Source organism: Choloepus didactylus, chromosome 4 (genome assembly GCF_015220235.1).
Source record: "Choloepus didactylus isolate mChoDid1 chromosome 4, mChoDid1.pri, whole genome shotgun sequence".
Taxonomy (NCBI): Eukaryota; Metazoa; Chordata; class Mammalia; order Pilosa; family Megalonychidae; genus Choloepus; species Choloepus didactylus.
Genome location: NC_051310.1, coordinates 44,365,990 through 44,378,926, shown reverse-complemented (window position 1 = coordinate 44,378,926; position 12,937 = coordinate 44,365,990). Strand labels below are relative to the sequence as shown.

The window sequence follows — 12,937 nt, the reverse complement described above, 5'->3', positions numbered from 1 at the left end:
CTGGATCATATGGCACAAGTGGACGAGAAGCTTGCCTGGAAGCCTGGAACTGTTGCAGAGCCTCATCTTGTTCTAGTCCCACCCAAAACCAGCACCTTTTCAGGTCACTTTTTAAATGGGATGGAATAGCCAACCCAAATGAGGAATATGTTGCCTCCATATTCAAAGAATGGTTGACCAAGATGGTGGCATAGGACACCCTGGTTGCCATACCCCAGCAGAATCTTTGGACAGCTAGCAAACACTGACATAGCCATCTTCTGGAAAACTCCAGGAAATAGTTAAAGGGTTGCAGTAATTGGTTGGCATCTGAATCAAAAAGCACAGCTTTATAAATGTTAAGAGAAACTCAAAAAAAAAAAAAGAGAGAGAAACTCACGGCACCTTTGCTTGTCCTTTCCCCATCCCCACCCCAGCATGGTGTGGAACCAGCCTGTGCTCCCATTGTGGGTCCCTGGTCCTATTCCAGAGGGAGCAGATTAACTCCTTGTGCACACTGTAGTGCCTTTATCCATGCTAGTATCAAGTGTCATCCTTTAAGACTGAACCAGAAAACTGACCTTGGACTTGCCCTCCCAGAGCTTTCCTTTCAGGTAGTATCTGTTTACAGACAGCTGAGGCAGGGTAAGAAACAATTAAGTCAAAGAAGCCTGGGGTAAGGGATTACGTGCTTTAAGTCATACAATAGAGCACCCAGAAGAGGGAGAAAGTCCATTTCATAGGAAGTAGAGGGAGCATTCAAATTCCTGTAAACTGGGGAATTCCTAACACCAGGAGCAAGCACAAGCTCAGGAAAAGACAAGCTCAGAAGACAAAAGGGACCCTGTATTTCACATTTGCCTCAGGCTGAGCTTCTTGATTGGAGAGCTAAACCCTGAAGGAAGAATACTAGCCAATACAGAGCCAATTAGCAAAGACTGTGAACGGAGGTTTTTGCTTTAGTTTGTGTCTTTTTATGAGCTCTTGGCACTCGATTATATCTCTGTCACATCACTACCTGAGATACAAATTTAAGAAAAACACAGCTCAGGAACTGAATCCCAGAGTTAACACTTTAAAATATTAAAATTTACACTGTGCAACAAAAAATTACAATACAAAAAAAAAAAAAAAAAGAAAGAAAGAAAGACAAACAGATGATGTCCCATCCCAAGGAAGAAGATAAAATTCCAGAAACCATCAATGAAAAAGACCAGACTTTGGATATTCTGGACAAAGAAAACACATACGAAGAACTAAAGGGTATCAGGAAAACAATGAATGAACTATATGATAATCTTGATAAAGAAATACAAAATTTATAAAGGGCTCTGGATAGCCGAAATCATCTTGAAAAGAACAAAGATGGAGGACTCACATTTCCCAGTTTCAAAACTTATTACAAAGGTAGAGTCATCAACACAGCATGGTACTGGCAAAGGACAGACATATAGACCAATGGAATTGAATTGAGAGTTCAGGAAAAAAAAAAAATTCATATTTATTGACAAAGGTGTCAGGTCCACTCAATGGGGAAAAAAAGTGTTTTCAATAAACGGTACTGGGAAACTAGATACCCACATACAAAAAAATAAGAGTAGACCCATATCTGACAGTATCCACAAAATTTAAGTCAAAATGAATCAAACCCAAAATACAAGAATTAAAGCTATAAACTCTAGATAACTCATTCTGAAACATCTTCAGGACCTTGTGTTAGGTAGTAGTTCCTTAGACTTTACACCAAAAGCATGAGCAATAAAAGAAGAAATAGATAAATGGAACTTCAACAAAATTTAAAATTTTCCTGCATCAAATGACTTCATCGGAAAAGTAAAAAGACAACTACAAAATGGGAAAAAAATATTTGGAAACCACATATCCAATAAGAGATTAATATTCAGAATATATAAAGAAATCCTACAACTCAGCAATAAAAAAACAAACAACCCAATTTTAAAACAGGCAAAAGATTTTGAGTAGACATTTTCCCAAAGAGGAAATACAGATAGCTAGAAAGCACACGAAAAGATGTTCAACATCACTGGCTATTAGGGAAATGTAAATCAAAACCACAATGAGGTATCATTTCACACTTACTAGAATGGCCACTAAAAAATAAATAAATAAATAAAAACTACAAGTGTTGGAGAGAATGTGGAGAAATAGGAATGCTCATTCACTGCTGGTGGGAATATAAATGGTGCATCCACTGTGGAAGACAATGTGGTGGTTCTTCAGGAATCTTAGTATAGAATTGCAATATGATCCAGAAATCCTGCTACTAGGTATATATAGTAACAAAAGAACTGAAAGCAGGGACACAAGCAGATATTTGCACACTAATACTCATAGTGGCATTATTCTCAATTGCCAAAAGATAGAAGCAACCCAAGTGCCTATCAACTGATGAATGGATAAACAATATGTGGTATATACATATGATGGAGTATTATTCAGCTGTAAGAAGGAATGAAGTGCTGATACATATGACAACATGGATGAACCTTAAGGACATTATGTTGAATGAATTAAGCCAGATACAAAAGGACAAATATTGTTTGATCTCACTGATGTAAACTAATTATTATAAGCAAACTCATAGAGTTAAGATCTAGAATATAGGTTACCAGGGGATAGAATGGGGGTAGAGAAAGGGGAGCTGATTTCTAATTTGTACAGAATTTCTATTTAGGTTTATAGTAAATGTTTGGAAATGGATAGTGGTAATAGTAGCACATTATTGTGAGTGTAATTAACAGTGCTGAATTGTGTTGGTGAATGTGGTTGAAAGGGGAAGTTTTGACATTAAGAACCGATGAGCTTGGGAGCTTCCAAGATGGCAGAACAGGATTCTTCTCCATCAAAAACACTAAATGAAGTACAGAACATGATCCAGAACAGCAGCTCCAGGGTCCCACTGCCTGAGCAAGGACTTCTACACCCATAGTGAGGGCCTACTTGGAGAAACCAAGAGCCTGTGTTCAAGACAGATGAGTGTCAGACCCAGAACACCACTGAGCTGGCTGACGGTATGGAGGAAAGTAGTCTTCCACACCCCGGGCACTCTCCAAAGTACTAGTCTCGGGATAACTCTTCACATACCTGTGGCCAAGAGCACCCATGCCAGGAACTGGTGGTTCAAGCAGGCAAACAACCATGGAAGGGGGTGGTTTTCCATGCCCGGTGCAGCCATCTTCGCAGTTGCTTGGGAGATGGCCTCTCGCAGCACCAGGGCTGGGATTTTGCAGTTGCCTAGGAGACAGCCTTCATGGCCCCAGGACCAAGACTTTGTAGTTGGCTGAGAGAAAATTTTTATAGCCCAGCAGCTGGGAGTTTCCTACAGGGAACTTGGGATTTGATGGGCTTGTGTCAGCATACACTCTAACCCGACAGAGGCCCGCAGTGTGTACAGCATAGAGGCAAGTGTGCCACACAGAAGTGCTAGGAGCCCTCCCCCAATTTTAGGGACTCATGAGCGCACGGCAGACAGGGACAATGGGCCATTTGAGCTGAAAGGTGAGACGCGAGCTCTGCAGCCCCCAGAGTACTCCACCCATGGGCCAGGAAAGGCTGGGACCACTGGGTCCTGGTGTGGACTCCCTGCCAAACTGCACAGGGCATGCCCCTCACCCATAGGACTGACAGTCCCCAGTGCACATGGAAAATTGGTACACTGATTGGACTTCTGTATGGTTTGGACTCCCACTTAGTACATAAACAAAATTGATAAAAACTGGCTTAAGGTTAAAAGGTGACTCAGAGTACCATCTGATGGTAGGTCAGGAAAGTGCAATCCACCAAGTTGTACCTCTGTCAAATTATAGACAAACATTCAAATAATCCTGCATACTCTAAAAAAGCTCTGTCAAGTTAAGCAAATGTCAAGAGGCCAAAAACAACAGAAAATTGCAACGCATGTGAAGAAACTAGAAGATATGGATAACCCAAACATCCAAGTGAAAAACTCAGAAGGGACAAAGAACCTGGAGCAATTAATCAAAGAACATTAATATTATAGCTCAGGATATACAGAGTACATGAAGAAGACCCTAGAAGAGCATAAAGAAGAATTTGCAAGAGTAAATAAAAATATATCAAATCTTATGGAAATAAAAGATACTGTTGACAAATTAAAAATATTCTTAAGACACATGACACTAGATTTGAAGAGCTAAAGGACGAAATAAGTGAATTCAAAGATAGGATGATGGAAAGTGAAAGCACAAAATAATGAATGGTGAAAAATTTTGAAAAATTTGAAATGGATCTCAGGGAAATGATGGACATTATGAAGTGCACAAATATAAGAATTATCAGTGTCCCAGAAGGGAAAGAGAAGAGTAAAGGGCTAGGATGAGTATTCAAAGATATTATTGGGGAAAATTTCCCAACCCTCCTAAATGATATAAATATGCAGATCAAAGATTCCTGAAGAACTCCAAATAGAATAAATACAAATAAACCCCCTCTGAGACATATCCTGATTAGATTATCAAATGCTGATGAGAAGGAGAAAGTTCTAAAAGCAGCAAGAGAGAAGCAATTCACCATATACAAGGGAAACAGTATAAGATGGAGGACTGACTATTCAGTGGGCACCATGGAGGCAAGAAGGCAGTGGTATGAAATATTAAAATTCTGAAAGGGAAAAATTGTCAGCCAATTCTCTACCCAGCAAAGCTCTCCTTCAATTTTCACAGATAAACAAATGCTGAGAGAATTTGTTAACAAGAGACTGTCCTAAAAGAAATACTAAGGGGAGCTCTACTGGCTGAGAAAAAAAGGAAGGAGAGAGAGGTCTGGAGAAGGGCACAGAACTGAAGAGTCTTAGTAAGGGTACCTTAAAAGAAATAGAGAGTATAAACAGATCTGACAAATAAAAACCATCAGATAAGATGGCTGATTCAAGAACATCCTTCGCAGAAATAACATTGAATTTGAATGGATTAAACTCTCCAGTTAAAAGATATAGATTGGCAGAATGGATTAAAAATATGAACCATCAATATGTTGTTTATAGGAGACTCATTTTAGACTTCATGACACAAAGAAATTGAAAGTGAAAGGATGGGAAAAAATATTCAATGCAAGTTACAGCCAAAAGAAAGGAAGGGTAGCAATACTACTTTCAGATAATATTGGCTTTAAATGCAAGGATGTCATAGGAGACAAAGAAGGACACTATATACTAATAAAAGGAACAGTTCACCAAGAAGAAATAAAAATCATAAATGTTTATGTACCCAATCATGGTGCTTCAAAGTATATGAGACAAATATTGGCAAAATTGAAGGCAGCAATAGATGTTTCCACAATAATTGTAGGAGACTTCAGTACAACACTCTCTCCTATACATAGATCATCTAGACAGAAAACCAATAAGGAAATTGAGAATTTCAACAATGTGATAAATGAATTAGACTTAACGGATATATATAGAGCATTATGTCCCAAATTACCAGGATATACATTCTTCTCTAGGGCTCATGGAACTTTCTCCAGGATATATCATATGCTGGGGCATAAAACAAGCCTCAATAAATTTTAAAAGATTACAATTAATCAAAACACATTCACTGAGCATAATGAAATACAACTAGAAGTTAATAATTATCGAAGAACCAGAACACTCACAAGTATCTGGAGGTTAAAAAATGCACCCTAAACAATCAGTGGTTCAAAAGAAGAAATTGCAAGACAAATTGCTAAATATCTAGAAATGAATGAAAATGAGAACAAAACATATGAAAATTTATGGAATGCAGCAAAGGTGTTATTGTGAGGAAATTCTATAGCTCTAAATTCATACATTAAAATGGAAGAAAAAGCTAAAATCAAAGAACTAATGAAACAACTAAAGAAGCTAGAAAATGATCAGCAAACTAATCCTAAAGCAAGTAAGAGAAAAGAAATAACAAGGATTAAGGCAGAAATAAATGATACGGAAAACAAAAAACAATCTCTGTTGTTTAAATAAATAAAACCAAAAGTTGGTTCTTTGAGAAGATCAACAAGATTGGCAAACCTTTAGCTAGACTGACAATGTCAAAAACAGAGAAGACCCAAATAAGCAAAATAATAAGTGAGGGGGGTAAAATACTATGGGTTCTGAAAAAATCAAAAATATCATAAGAGGATACTATGAACAACTCTATGCCAATAAACTAGATACTTTAGATGAGATGGATAATTTTCTGGAAACACACAAACAACCTAGACTGACCAGAGAAGAAATAGAAGCCCCAACAAGTCAATTACAAGTAAAGAGATCCAATCAGTTATCAAAGCTTCCTACAAATAAAACCCCTGGCTCAGATGGCTTCATAGGGAAATTCTACCAAACTTTCCAAAAAGAACTGACACCAATAGTACTTAAACTCTTCCAAAAAACTGAAAAAAAAAAAATGGAACACTACCTAACTCATTTTATGAAGCCAACGTCACACTAATATCAAAACCAGATAAAGATGCTACAAGAAAGGAAAACTACAGGCCAATTTTCCTGATGAATATAGATGCAAAAATTTTAAACAAAATACTTGGAAATTGAATTCAAAGACATATTAAAAAAATTATAAACCCTGACCAATTGGGGTTCATCCCAGGCATGCAAGGGTGGTTCAACATAAGAAAATCAGTTAATGTAATAAAACACCTTAACAAATCAGAAGGGAAAAATGAAATGATCATCTCAATAGATGCTGAAAAAAGCATTTGACAAAACCCAGCATCCTTTTATGATAGAAACACTTCAAAAGTTTGGAATTGAAGGAAACTTCCTCGACAGGGTAAAAGGCTTATGAAAAGAGTAGAGGCTGGGCCTGAGCCGCCACCTGCGGAGGGCGCCCAGTTCTTCTGCATGGCTGGTGGCGGCCTGGAGCCATTCCTGATGCGAAAGGTGCAGGCATGGCTGGCGGCCACGCAGGTTGAGTATATCTCAGGAAAGGTTTTCTTCACCACCTGTTCTTATTTGAATATGCTGATGAAATTAAAATCTGCAAAAAGGTTATTTCTGCTGATAAAAAAGCAGTTTCCACTGACACTTTCTTCTGAAGTAAAGGAAAAATATTTAGTGATATGCAAAGACTTGTAAATGATGACCCAGGAAGTTGGTTGAATGCCCATTTCAATTGTGAAAAATCTTCTTGAACTTGATGCAAAAAGGGAAGAACTTTCTCGAGATTCTAACCCACTAAAAAGAAAAGCAGGAGAAAATGAAATCATTATGGCTAAAAAATTTAAAACAGAACAAATGCAAGACATACCAGAGAACAGGGAATGTTGGCTGGAAAAACAAATAGAAGAAGAAACACTAGAGCAAAAAGATTTTATCAATCAAAGAGACGATCTTCAAGAAGAATAGTTTCAGAGTGATGTAGAGAAAGCAAATGATACTCATAACTGGAGCGACTTGACTTTCAGGGTTTCTTGTTGCTGTAGTGGTGCTTTTGGAAGGACTGCACAGGAAGTAGGAAGAATAATTGGAATTGCTCTTAGGAAACAGCTTGGATGGAAAGCAGATTTGAGGAATCCAAATTTAGAGATCTTTATACATCTAAATGATGTTTACTCCATTGTGGGGATTTCTGTTTTCAGGGTACCTCTGGCTAGCAGCGCTTACGTCAGGACAGCAAGACTGCAATCTGCCGTAGCATGGGCACTGTCATCTCTCACTGAAATTAAGGCTGGTGCATCTGTTTTAGATCCAATGTGTGCATTTGGAACAATGTTGTTGGAAGCCGCTAATGAATGGCCAGATGTGTATTATGTGGGTGCTGATGTCAGTGACTCACAGCTACTGGATGCATGTGACAACCTGAAAGCTGCAGGCCTGAAAGATAAAATTGAGTTACTTAAAGTCTCTGTTATAGAGTCCACTGGAAATCTAATCAAAGAATGCAACAGACAGAGCACAAAAAACTGTAGCTTCTGAATTTTTGGGTGAATGCAGTTATTAAAAACAAAACTTGCAAGGAGACATTGGAATCTATCCCTAAAAACACCAGGGAATAACTGAACAAATTAAAATGAGTTGCCATTGCCTTCAGAAGGTGTTGATATTATTATTTCTGACATTCCATTTGGGAAAAAGTTTAAGTTAGGAAAAGACATCAAAAACATTCTACAGGAGATGGAAAGAGTGCTTCATATTGGCGGAACCTTTGTACTGTTGCTTAGTGAACATTAGTTGCATTAGAGATTGTAAAGAGGGCAGCTTCCCTTTGGATTCCAAGAGAAGCCACACAGATGAACTTGAAATTAACAAGAGCTGGAATCCCAAAAAGAAAAAGGGCCTTTCAGAGACAGTGCCTTCATTACATGCCAGCAACCAGAAGTGCTCAGGTAAAGTGCCACTGTTTGGCACTTGAGTGCCAGTGGAATGCTACAAAGTAAGCCTTAAAAACAGGTGCATTTATATGTAAATACAGGAAGTCATACTCTTCTGGACTATAGAAGGCCTTCTACTGTAAGTCAGGTTCAAGTCCCTATAGTTTAACTCTACAGCAGTGAAAGATTGGTGTCTCTAGGATTTTTAGTGCTATAGAGTCTTAAGTAACCAAATTCCTCTTAGACAGGACATCTGGCTGCTGGATGCAGGTTTTTAGTAAGTTTCTGCTTTATATTCTAAAGGGATTAATGTTTCTGACAAAAAAAATGGTTAATGAATATTTAAACTAAAGGACTGAAGTTTTTATGTTCTGTTAGAATGTGAAAAGATCTCTGCTATGTATTATTTCTGAGCAGAAGGTTCAGCTTCTAAACAAAAGTTTTCTAGGGGTTTACATGAAGGGTATCATAATCCATACATTGGTGATAATATTTTAATCAGATTTTTAAAAATATATAAACCTTTGTATAACTACTTTTGATATTTAACATTTTTCAATCTGTAATTTTCTACCCCATTGGAATGAAAGTAATTATTTGCAATACATTTTACAAGTGTTCCATGTTACATAAAACATCAGTGGGAATAAAAGTAATATGAATTACACCAATATCTTTCAACATGATGGAAAATAAAACTTGCTTTTTTTCCTAAAAGTATTAAAAAATTGTTGCCTCACTTATTTATAGGAAAAAAAAAAAGGCTTATGAAAAACCTACAGCCAGTATAATTCTCAATGGTGAGAGACTGAAAGCTTTCCTTCTAAGATCAGGAATGGGACAAGGATGCCCGTTGTCACCATATTATTCAACATTGTGCTAGAAGTTCTAGCCAGAGCAATTCAGCAAGAAAAAGAAGTAAAAGGCATCCCAATTGGAAAGGAACAAGCAAAACTCTATTTGTAAATGATATGATCTTGTACTTGGAAAACCCTGAGAAAACTGACAACACACTTGCTTGAGCTAATAAACAAATTCAGCAAAGAGGGAGATTTAAGATTAATGCATATAAGTCATTAATGTTTCTACACAGCAGAAATGACATAACTGCAGAGACACACAAAAAAAAATTCCATTCTCAATAGCAACTAAAAAATTAAGTGCCTAGGAATAAACTTAACCAAGGATATAAAAGACCTCTATGTAGAAAATTATGTATCACTACTAAAAGAAATAGAAGGCGACCTAAAGAAATGGAGAGATAGTCCGTGTTCATGGGTAGGAAGGCTAAACGTAGTTAAGATGTCAATTCTACCCAAACTGATCTATAGATTTAATGCAGTTCCCATCAAAATGCCAACAATCTGCTTTGCAGACTTGGAAAAGCTAGTCATCAAATTTATTTGGAAGGAAAAGATGTGTCAAATTGCTAAAAATATTCTTAAGAAAAAGAACAAAGTGGGAGGACTTACACTGCCTGACTTTGAAGCCTACTATAAAGCCACAGTAGTCAAAATAGCATGGTATTGACACAAAGATAGACATGTTGATCAATTGAATCGAATTGAGAATTCAGAAATAGACCACTAGATCTATGGTCAACTGATTTTTAATAAGGCCCCAAAATCCATTGAATTGGGATATAACAGCCTCTTCAATAAATGTGGCTGGGAGAATTGGCTATCTGTATCTAAAAGAATGAAAGAGGACCCCTACTTCACACCCTATACAAAAGTTAATTCAGCATAGATCAAAGTTCTCAATATACGACCCCACCATTAAACTCTAGAAGAAAATGTAGGGAAACGTCTTCAAGATCTAGTATTAGGAGTTCACTTCTTAGACCTTACACCTAAACCACAAGCAATGAAACAAAAAATAGATAAATGGGAACTCCTCAGAATTAAAAGCTTCTGTACCTGAAAGGAATTTGTCAAAAAGGTAAAGAGACAGCCAACTCAATGGGAGAAAGTATTTGGAAACTATCTGATAAGAGACTGATATCTAGTATATATAAAGAAATCTTACAATTCAACATTAGTACAGATAGCCCAATTATAAAATGGGCAAAAGATATGAAAAGGCATTTCTTCAAAGAAGAAATACTAATGGCTAAAAAAAAATATGAAATAATGTTCATCTTTGCTAATCATTAGGGAGATGCAAATCAAGACCACACTGAAGTATCATTTCACACCAATAAGAATGGCTGCCATTAAGCAAACATGAAACTACAAATAATGGAGAGGATGTGGCGAAACTGGAACTCTTATTTATTGCTGGTGGGACTGTATAATGGTTCAGCCACTCCAAAAGACAGTTTGGCGGTTTATCAGAAAACTGGGTATTGTGTTACCCTACGATCCAGCAGTTTCACCTCTCGGTATTTACCCAGCAGTGACATGAACAGATATTTGCACACCAATGTTTTTAGCGGCATTGTTCAAAATTGCCAAGAGATGGATGCAACCTAAATGTCCTACATCAGATGAGTGGATCCATAAACTGTGGTACATACATACAATTGAATACTATGCAGCAGTGAGAAAGAATGAGGTCGTGAAGCACACAACAACATGGGTGAACCTTGAGGACATGATGAATGAAATGCATCAGATACAAAAGAAGAGATGCTGTATAATACCACTAATGTGAATTCTGTAAAAAAACATAAAACACGTATCTTATATTGTAGAATATAGGGGATCTATAGACAGACAGCAACTAGGGAAGGAGGGATGATAATCTAATAAGAACAGATAAAATATTGAGGGTAATCTTAATGATATGGGATTGCTCAGGAATGACTATGGTTCATTAATTTTCTCAGGGTATGGTAGGAGCATATTGGAAACAATGTAGTTATTTTAGGATATTTGTTTTTCTTCTTTTGTTTTGTTTGAAATGTCTTTTTAATTTTTTGATAAATAAATTTTTTAAAAAAAAACGGGATGTTTTGGGTCATGTATGATGCTAGAAGGAAAGTCAGAAGATAAAACATGGCACTGTATAACACAGTGAGCCCTATTGTTGATGATGAACTAGCTTAATAGTACAAATATAAGCATTATTCCTAATGGCCAAGGGGTAGAAGGAATCCAAGTATTCATCAGCAGATGAATGGGTAAACAAAACATGTCATATGCATGCAATGGAATATTTTTCATGCATAAAAGGAATGAAGTGTTGATGAATACTACAAAATGGATGAACCTTCAAAACATTATGCCAAGTAAAATGAACCAGACACAGGAGTGCAAATATCATATGACCCCATTTATATGAAATATCTAGAAATAACAAGCTCATAGAGTCCAAAAAATAGATTAGAAGTTATCAGGGTGAATGCAAAACTTTACGATGATACTGTGAGCCATTGATTCTGTACTTGGATGGACCATGTGGTGTATGAATATATCTAAATAAAATTGCATTTTTTTATTGATTTATTTTTTTTTATTTTGAAATAAATTCAAAGTTATAGGAACAGGTGTAAAAACAATACTAACCCCATGCACAGAATTCCATCATACCCTGACCCCCCTCCCCCAATAGCCCAGTCCACCAACTTTAACCTGCTGTCACGTCGCTATTTCTTTCCCTCCCTCCCTGTCATCCATCATCTATTGCTCTGTCTTCTGAACATATGAGAGCTAGCTGCACACATCCTTGAACAAACACTATAATTCACGTATTCACTTCCCATACACAAGAACATTCTTTTATGCAACCCTATTAAGCGCAGCTAAGAAGTACAAGAGATTCAACAATGATACAAAGCTTACATTCTATATTTCCTTTTCCTTATGTCTCAACTGTGTCCCTTTGAGCCTCCTGTCCTCCATCCTCAGATCCCATCCAGGGTCATCCTTGGCATTCAATTGTCATCTATTTAGACTGTCTTTTTTTTTCCCCCCCTCAATTGTTGAAACATATGTACAGCCTAAATCTTCCCATTCCATCCCCTCCCTAGCCTTCCATTAGTGGGATTAATCACATTTAGAATGTTGCAATGCTATCACCTTCTCACCATCCATTACTAGAAATTTCCCTTCACCTCAAACAGCAACCCTACACTCATTTCTTAACTCCCCATTGCCTCTTCCCCCATTTCTCTTTACCCATGCTCTACTTTTCATCTCTATGGTTATATTCTCTGGTAATTTCTTTGTGTTTACTGTGGGGCTTAAAATTAACCTCTTAAATCCATAACAATCTTGTTTTTCTTTGATACCATCTTCACTTCAATAGGACACATAAACTATGTTGCTATACTCCTCCATTCCCCCACCTTTATATAGTTGTCTAAAATTACATATTTTACATTGAGTTCAAAACCGCTGATTTGTCATTAGAGTTTGTGTATTTTATATCATGTAGGAAGTAAATAGTGGAGTTAGAGTTCAAAAATTATTGACTTCTATTTGTATTCCATTGTGGTTGGAGAATGTGCTTTGAGTATATTCAATTTTTTTTTTTTTTTTTTTATTGAGGCTTGTTTTATGTCCCAGCTTATGGTCCCTTCTGGAAAAAGATCCGTGATCCCTAGAGAAAAATGAGTGTCCTGGTGATTTGGGAAATAAGGTACTATATATGTCTGTTAAAATTCTCTATATTTCTTTCTCCT

At 36.9% G+C, this 12,937-nt stretch overlaps 1 protein-coding gene and 1 pseudogene across 7 annotated transcripts in view; both read left to right on the top strand.

Annotated features, from left to right (window-relative positions):
• GPHN (gephyrin) overlaps nt 1-12,937 on the top strand; it is a 784,704-nt gene that overhangs the window by 472,191 nt on the left and 299,576 nt on the right. The window lies entirely within an intron of this gene.
• On the top strand, nt 6,830-8,436 carry LOC119531343 (annotated as a pseudogene).